The sequence below is a fragment of the Arachis hypogaea genome, chromosome 19 (genome assembly GCF_003086295.3).
Source record: "Arachis hypogaea cultivar Tifrunner chromosome 19, arahy.Tifrunner.gnm2.J5K5, whole genome shotgun sequence".
In the NCBI taxonomy this organism is placed as follows: Eukaryota; Viridiplantae; Streptophyta; class Magnoliopsida; order Fabales; family Fabaceae; genus Arachis; species Arachis hypogaea.
In genome coordinates this window covers 106,445,370-106,454,226 of record NC_092054.1, presented here as the reverse complement: position 1 = coordinate 106,454,226, position 8,857 = coordinate 106,445,370, and the positions used below count along the sequence as shown (strand labels likewise).

The following is an 8,857-nucleotide window of genomic DNA, read 5'->3' as shown; positions in this document are numbered from 1 at the left end:
GTAGCTGTGTTCAAGAATCAACATACTGAACTAGGAGAATCAATAACACTATCTGAATTCTGAGTTCCTATAGATACCAATCATTCTGAACTTCAAAGGATAAAGTGAGATGCCAAAACTGTTCAGAAGCAAAAAGCTAATAGCCCCGCTCATCTAACTAAAACTGATCTTCATAGATGTTTTTGGAATTCATTGTATATTCTCTTCTTTTTATCCTACTTTGTTTTTAGCTGCTTGGGGACAAGCAACAATTTAAGTTTGGTGTTGTGATGAGCGGATAATTTATACGCTTTTTGGCATTGTTTTTAGGTAGTTTTTAATATATTTTAGTCACTTTTTATTATATTTTTATTAGTTTTTAAATAAAAATTACATTTCTGGACTTTACTATGAGTTTGTATATTTTTCTGTGATTTCAGGTATTTTCTGGCTGAAATTGAGGGAGCTGAGCAAAAATCTGATTCAGGCTGAAAAAGGACTGCAGATGCTGTTGGATTCTGACCTCCCTGCACTCAAAATGGATTTTCTGGAGCTACAGAAGTCCAAATGGCACACTCTCAGTTGCGTGGGAAAGTAGAAATCCAGGGCTTTTCAGAAATATATAATAGTTTATACTTTGCTCAAGGATAAACGACATAAACTGGCGTTCGACGCCAGTTCTATGTTGCATTTTGGCGTTAAACGCCAGAAACAGGTTACAAGTTGGAGTTAAACGCCAGAAACAGGTTACAACCTGGCGTTTAACTCTAGAAATAGCCTAGGCACATGTAAATCTCAAGTCTCAGCCCCAGCACACACCAAGTGGGCCCCAGAAGTGGATTTCTGCACTATCTATCTTACTTTACTCATTTTCTGTAAACCTAGGTTACTAGTTTAGTATTTAAACAACTTTTAGAGATTTATTTTGTACCTCATGACATTTTTAGATCTGAACTTTGTACTCTTTGATGGCATGAGTCTCTAAACTCCATTGTTGGGGGTGAGGAGTTCTGCTGTGTCTCGATGAATTAATGCAATTATTTCTGTTTTCTATTCAAACACGCTTGTTTCTATCTAAGATGTTCATTCGCACTTCAATATGATGGATGTGATGATCTGTGACACTCATCACCATTCTCAATCTATGAACGCGTGCCTGACAACCACGCCCGTTCTACCTTCGATTGAATGAGTATCTCTTGGATTCCTTAATCAGAATCTTTGTGGTATAAGCTAGAATCCATTGGCAGCATTCTTGAGAATCCGGAAAGTCTAAACCTTGTCTGTGGTTTTCTAAGTAGGATTCAGAGATTGAATGACTGTGACGAGCTTCAAACTCACAAGGGTTGGGCATAGTGACACACACAAAAGGATCAATGGATCCTATTCCAGCATGAGTGAGAACCGACAGATGATTAGCCGTGTGGTGACAGCGCACCTGGACCATTTTCACTGAGAGGACGGATGGTAGCCATTGACAACGGTGATCCACCAACACACAGCTTGCCATAGGAGGAACCTTGCGTGTGTGAAAAAGAAGATAGGGGGAAAGCAGAGATTCAGAAGATAAAGCATCTCCAAAACTCCAACATATTCTCCATTACTGCATAACAAGTATTTATTTCATGCTCTTTTATTTTTCGCAATTCAAATTGATAATCATAATTAATCTCCTGACTAACATTTACAAGGTAACCATAGATTGCTTCAAGCCAACAATCTCCGTGGGATCGACCCTTACTCACGTAAGGTATTACTTGGATGACCCAGTGCACTTGCTGGTTAGTTGTGCGGAGTTGTGAAAAGTGTGAATCACAATTTCGTGCACTATTTGCTTGAATCAAGATGTAAGTGATTATCTATCCAAAACTTGCTTATTAACTAAGAAAATGCATGAAACTACCCTAAAACAGTAAATAAAAGGTCAGTGAAACTGGCCAAAATGCCCTGGCATCACAACACCAAACTTAAAGCTTCCTTGTCCCTAAGCAAGTACTGAAACATGAGAATGATGAATGAAATGACAAGAGAAATGAGTCATTATTGTGGAAGTCATGTCCTTGGTTTTATGGGGTTTCATGCATAGCAACTTAGGTTCATTCCTTCACTGGCTTTCAGACCTTTATCATGCCCCGGAAGACTCACTTGATAGCACCCTATGAGACTTTTATTCATTGATCCCTTTATCTTTTCAGGGTTTAACTGTGTTCTTAGACTAGGTGCTTTGTGAGGGGGCGACTCTTTAAGATAAGCTTTCAGCCAGCACTCCTGAACCAGTTGATTCAAGGTGCTAGGTGTTAAGACACCCCTAAGGACTTACTCCCTTAAGTCTCTTTCCCCCATACATACACACCACAGGCACATGGTTTGTTATTTTCCTTCTTGAGACCTTGGTGTCCAGCACCTCTTTGGGTTACTAAGTGTTCTGTAGCAAAGGTTACTCTTGATAGTGGACTTTCAGCTGATAATCTTGGGTTAGTTAACCCAAGTTACCAAGTGATAAAGCACCCCTGAGAGCTTATTCATCCAAGTATATCCTTTATACAGGAGCACCACAGACACATGCCTCAAGATTCAACCCTTGGTGCCTAGCCTTATTTCTTACTCTTTTTCTTTATTTCTCAACTTTCATTTTTCTTTTCCTTTTTTCTTATTAGGATCTTGTTATTTAGCTAGTCTCATGAGGTGTGTTTCAAGCATATGATTCGGGACAGATAGTTGCATTCCTACCTTGTTGGTGAACCAACTTAGCTAAGTAATTACTACACCACAAGCTTAAGAACTTACTCCACAATTTGAACTTCACTCTGGTTTTTCATAACATCTCTTTTTATTTGACTTAAAAGGACAAGCATACAAGTAAGCAAAGGTGGAAATGCAGCAGTGACATTAGACTAGCAAGCATAGACCCAAGCAATGAAAACTTAGGCAGAATTTAAACTCCTAGACTACCATGGAAACATGTTCTATTTCATACATGATTTTCCTTATTTAAGACTTGAAAAAGATGGAACAAAGAGGGAACTCCACCACCTTTTACTCATGGGGTTGCCCATGCTCTCCCTCTTCTTTGTGTCTTTCTTGAGTGCTTGAACCCCCAATTTCCTTGCTTTTCCCAATCAACTTTTTTCAGAAGCCAGCATCTTCCATTTTCTTTTTCAATGTTTCCTTCTGCTATTTCACCTTCCTTTCCTCTTGTTCTGTTAGCTCTTTTTGGACTGTATCATACTTAGGGATTGCAGAGTGCAGATTATGTATATGCCCAGTCATATAGTTCAACTTGGCTTGAGTGCTTATGTTTAATTCTTCCCTATGTAGTTGCCGTCCTTCCTTAAGCAGGCTGAACTCATTGAATGCTTTTGTTTGAGCTAGCTGACGTTAGTTAAGTTCTTGAAGGTGTTTATCTTGACGCTCTTACCTTTTAGTCACTTGATTGATGGCTTGAATGAGCTGGGAGTATTGCTCCTGTTGTTGCTCCATTTGTTGCTTCTGCCACTCCCTCTGCTGACCCATCCAATTAGAGAGTAGCTCTTCTTGATGATCCATCCTTTGGGCTTGAATGTGCAGTTACTGTTCTTGTCCATCCATGTAGCTCCTTGCTAGCTCCTCAATGGCTCCGTGAATGTGATTTAAGCTTATGTTGGTTGGATCATAGTACTCTTCTTGCTGGTATTCTTCTTGATGAGGTTCTTCTCGGTGAGGTCCTTCTTGTGATGTTCTTTTCCCTATTTGAGGCCTTCTTTGTTGTTGGGCGGGTGCCACATAAGTTATACGCTGTAGCGTAACTAACCTCCCAGGGTTTACCTAATTTGGATTGCTGTCCTCGAAGACTACCTTGAATTTCGTACACAGTCTAAGGATGGTGCTGGGGTACCAAAGTCTAGCACCTGGATCATTCTTCTCGGCTGACTCTTGAATCCCCTCGGCTATAATTTCGTGCACATTGATGCCTCCACCCTTTATTAAGCAATGTACCATAGTAGCTCAAGTAGTGTTGACCTCAGAATTATTTGCGACTGGAAGGATAGATCTCCTCATGAGTTCAAACCATCCCTTGGCTTCCGGGATGAGGTCTCCTCTCCTGATGAACCGAGGTCTCCTATCCGAACACCTTTCTTAGTCAGATCCTATAACACACATATCGTTTACAATTTTTTCAAGTTCATCATTGTCGGGGCCATTACTTATTCTTACATGATAGCTGGGCTCATCAAAATGTGGCGATTTCAGCTGAAGAGTCCTTGTTATGGCATTGGGGCTGAAGTCCACCTCTGTTCCTCTCACATAACTTTTGAAGGTAGGGGCCTTGGTTTTGTCTTCTCTGACCACATTTGCATAGAACTCTTTGATGAGGTTTGCATTTATCTTTGCTTCTAGGTTCGTGAGCCTTTGCCAACCCCTTTGTTCAATCTTCTCTCGAATCTGTAGGCACTCATCCTCGTTGAACTGGAATGTTAACTCAGGCAATATCTTTTTGTGCTTTATCCGTTCAAATTCGAGTTCATGGAATGCAGTTTTGAATCTCCATTCATCGAAAGGGATGCTCTCCACCGGTTCCTTCCTTTTTTTCCTCTTGGAGCTCGATAATGCCATGAGTAGGAGTTGATATGTGAAGGTGGGGAGTGTGTCTTTGATGGGGTAAGGGGAGTTGGGTTCTGAGAGTGGGAAGTGTAAAGAGTGGGTATTGGAATGTGAAAGGGAGTATGGAATAAGAACCACTTATATAGGGAAGTGGTGAGTGAATGAGAGGTGTAGATTGATGGAGTGGGTGTATGATGAACAGATGGAGTTTAGCATGGGATGAGCACAATGATCATCAACTTTATGATGGGGTTAGTTCGATTTCCAAGCGTGTCATTCTTTCAATGTTGCATGGCAACATTTCCCAAGGCATTCCCCTTGAAGACACGTGTATAGTCCTCTCCTTTTGTGGTGGCCGAACCCTCCTCCTTCAATTGTCCCATCAATTTTTCTACAAAACAAAAGGGGTGTGATTAATGAAATTGTGGAAAGTGGCGGCAAAATTTAAAAAAAATTGGAATAACTAATTTTTAAAGTTTTTGTTTCTAACTAACTAAGTGCTATTCATGAATGCAAACCAACTGACTTTTTAATTGTTCATGTATGCAACATTGGTGACACCAAACTTTTTAATTGTTTGTGTCCATGTGGTGTACAAAGTTTTGTTCAAGGCTCTAAGAGTAACATGATATGAATTGCATTTATGCTCTTCTTAGTATGCCTTGAACACCAAACTTGTTCTTCACTATGTGCTGCATAAAAGGATTCATTTAAGTATATGTCAAAGTTGATTTGGAATTCATAAACCTTGCATTATTAACTACTTTAAAGCATATAAAACATGGGTTGCCTCCCATGAAGCGCTTCTTTAGCGTCACTAGCTTGACGTTCTGACTTTGTCAGGGTGGTTAGTAATGCTTCAAATCCCCCCCCCCCCCCGCAATAAATCTATCTCCATTGGCTTCATCAAGAATCTCCACATGTTCTAAGGAGAGAATTCTGTTGATGATGAAAACTTTAGGTAGCTGAGATGGGATGGTGGGGAGATGAGGTGGGATATCTGAGAAATAAGCTGAGATCACTTTATCTCCTGGAGAGAAGTCCTCTGTAGGGATCTTCTTGTTCCTCCATCTGCTTGGTGCCTTCTTCTTTGTTCCTTTTGATGTTGCCCTGCTCTTTATGGCCTTTTTTCCAAGGAAATTTTGTTGCTGGTCTCATATAACTCTGGTGGTTTAGGTTCCTCCTGGTTTTCCTTTAGCTGTGACAACTACTGACTGTCTTGTTTGTCAACCAAAGGGATTCCCAAGTGTACAGCTTGTGCTTCAATGCTTGTTTCTTCCATCAGTGCTTTGTCGTGCTCTCCCCTTGGTTCCTTATTTTCCTGATCTGCTTCTTGTGAGGGTTTGAAGACATTGAATACGAGTTGTTCGTCATGTATCCTCAGTATTAGCTCTCATCGCTCCATGTCTATGAGTGCTCTGGCTGTATCTAGGAATGGTCTTCCCAATATGATTGGGTGAAGGTGACTCTCTTCCATTTCCAATATGACAAAGTCTGTGGGAAGGAAGTAGTTCCCAACCTTCACCAACATGTTTTCAACCACTCCTACTGCTTGTTTTTGAGTTTTGTCAGCCAGCCTGATGACTACGTCTGTGGCCATTAGCTTATTGATCTGCAGCTTCTTCATAAGGGATAAAGGCATTAAGTTGATGCTTGCTCCCAGGTCACAGAGTCCTTTATCAAACATTGTTTCTCCTATGGCACAGGGGATGTGAAAACTCCCTGAGTCATTCCTTTTTGTAGGCAACTCTGGTTGAATGAGAGCACTGCACTCCTTATTCATCACTATTGTTTGTCCTCCCTTGAGTGAGCTTTTCCTGGTCAACAGCTCCTTCATATACTTAATGTATGAGGGCATTTGTTGGAGAGCCTTGATGAATGGTATGTTTACATGGAGAGATGCAAACATATCAAGGAACTTTGAGTATATTCTCTTTTCGACACCACCCTTGAGCCTTTGGGGAAAAGGTGCATAGAGTTCCAGCATCTCCTTCTGTGTAATTTTGGTTTCTTGGTGAGCCTCTTCCTGCTTCTCTGCTAACGTATCTCCATAGTGTTTGAAGGGTTTGTTCAGCTCTTCCTCAGTCTCCCTATCACTTATAGTGACCATCTTGCATTCTTCCCATCTTACTTTCTTTGCTTCACCTCTTGGGTTTTTCTCTGTGTCATTTGGGAAGCTGTCAGTAGGTTTGGGAATCTTCTCAGAGAGGTATCCCACTTAAAATTCTAGCCTCTTAATGGTGTCTCCCTGGTTTTTGATATTGGCTCGCACCTCCTCCTTGAACACCTTGTTATCTTGGAGTTCCTTACATATGCCTTCAAGTAGAGTCTCAATCCTTGAGAGTCTATCTTCGGATGATGGTGAGTTGGGGTTGGAGGGATGAGGATGGCCATTTTAGTTTTAATATAGATGTTGAGAGGTGTTGTTAGTGGGTGCTGATATGATCTCTGTATGGAATGTTGGTGAGCCGCATTGTTGTTGGGGTTGTGACATCTCTGATCTTGGCCTTGATCTTGTTGATTTTCCCACCCAAAGTTTGGGTGGTTTCTCCAACCAGGATTATAAGTTTTGGAGTATGGATCATAGGTCTGCCTAGGTGAGTTTCCAATGTAGTTGGCTTGTTCCTGATCACCCTCTGCTTCTGCATTCACTCCTTCTTGGGTTGCTGATGAGGTGGTAATTGCTGCCACTTGGTTCCTTTCCATCTTCTTGGTAAGGTCAGCCAGCTACTTATTGATCATCTTGTTTTGGCCAGCAGTGCATCCACGTTGTTTAGCTCCATCACTCCTCTAGTGTTGCCTCTTTCAGAAGCATAGAAGTAGTCATTCTCAGCTACAGTTTCAATGACATCTATGGCTTCTTCAATGGTCTTCTTCTTATTCAGAGATCCCCCAGATGAGTGGTCTACTGCCTTCTTTCATTCATAAGAAAGACCTTCATAGAAAATGTGTAACTGCACCCATTCATTGAACATATCTGGCGGGCACCTTCTTGTCAAGTCCTTAAACCTCTCCCATGCTTCATAGAGAGTTTCACCATCTTGTTGCCTAAAGGTTTGTACCTTAGCTCTCAACCTATTAATTCTTTGAGGAGGATAGATCTTGCCAAGAATTTGTTCACCACATCTTTCCAGGTTGTTAAACTCTCCTTCGGGAAGGATTCCAGCCATTTAGATGCTTTGTCCTTCAGTGAGAAGGGAAACAGAAGTAGTCTATAGGTGTCAGGATGAACACCATTAGACTTCACAGTATCACATATCCTCAGGAATGTGGTGAGATGTTGATTGGGGTCTTCTTGAACACTTCCTCCAAATGAACAGTTGTTCTGAACAAGGGTGATGAGCTGTGGATTTAGTTCAAAGTTATTGGCATGTATAGTTGGCTTTTGGATGCTACTTCCACAGTTTCCTGGGTTTGGGTTTATGTAAGATCCCAAAACTCTTCTCTCTTGCTCAGCATGATGCACTGGACCTTCTCTGCCATGGTTGTGAGCTTCTTCTTCATGATGGTTCTCCATATTCTCATCCATGTCTGGTTCAAAGTACTCTTCCTCTTCCTCAGCACCAACAACTCTCTTTCCTCTTGCTTCCCTCCTTAATCTAAGGAAGATCCTCTCAAGTTCAGAATCAAAAGAAGTTGAAGCCCCACTTCTTCTACCTGTCATACAACAAACAAGGCCAAAGCAAAAGGGAGATAGAGAGTATTCTTGTTAAAATGCTGTTAGTGTGAGTGATCCAATATATCAAACAGTTAGTGGGTTAGTGAACTAAATTGTAACAAAGAAGAGAACACCACAAACGGGTAGGGGTAACGGGAAGAAAATAACTGAAACTGAAAGTGAATCAATCAAACAAAAATTAAATCAAACAAAAGAAAAATGCTCAATCTAGTTATCCACCAATTTAATCATTGTTGATACAAAATCAATCCCCGGCAATGGCGCCATAAACTTGATGCACGGAAACTTGTCTCTCAACAGATTTCCCTCGGCAAGTATACCGAATTGTTGTCAAGTAAAAACTCACAATAGAGTGAGGTCGAATCCCACAGGAATTGATTGGTCAAGCAACTTTAATTGGAGGAATGTTTTAGTTGAGCTAAGCAGACTTTGATTTGAGAATTGCAGGAAGTTAAATGGCGGGAAAGTAAATGGCAGAAAATGTAAATGCTGGAAATAAAAAACTGAATGTAAATGACGGAAAGTAAATTGCTAAATCTTAAATGGGGAATGGGGAAGATGAACATAAAAGTAAATGGCAGAAAGTAAAGAGAATGGGTAAGATCAGAAATGGGGGAT

At 40.9% G+C, this 8,857-nt stretch overlaps 1 non-coding gene across 1 annotated transcript; it reads left to right on the top strand.

Moving 5' to 3' along the window:
- The first annotated feature begins 7,530 nt into the window (after window positions 1-7,530).
- On the top strand, window positions 7,531-7,637 carry LOC112780889 (small nucleolar RNA R71). Its single transcript, XR_003191696.1, has one exon. It is a non-coding gene; the product is annotated as a small nucleolar RNA R71 (small nucleolar RNA).
- Window positions 7,638-8,857: the final 1,220 nt, after the last annotated feature.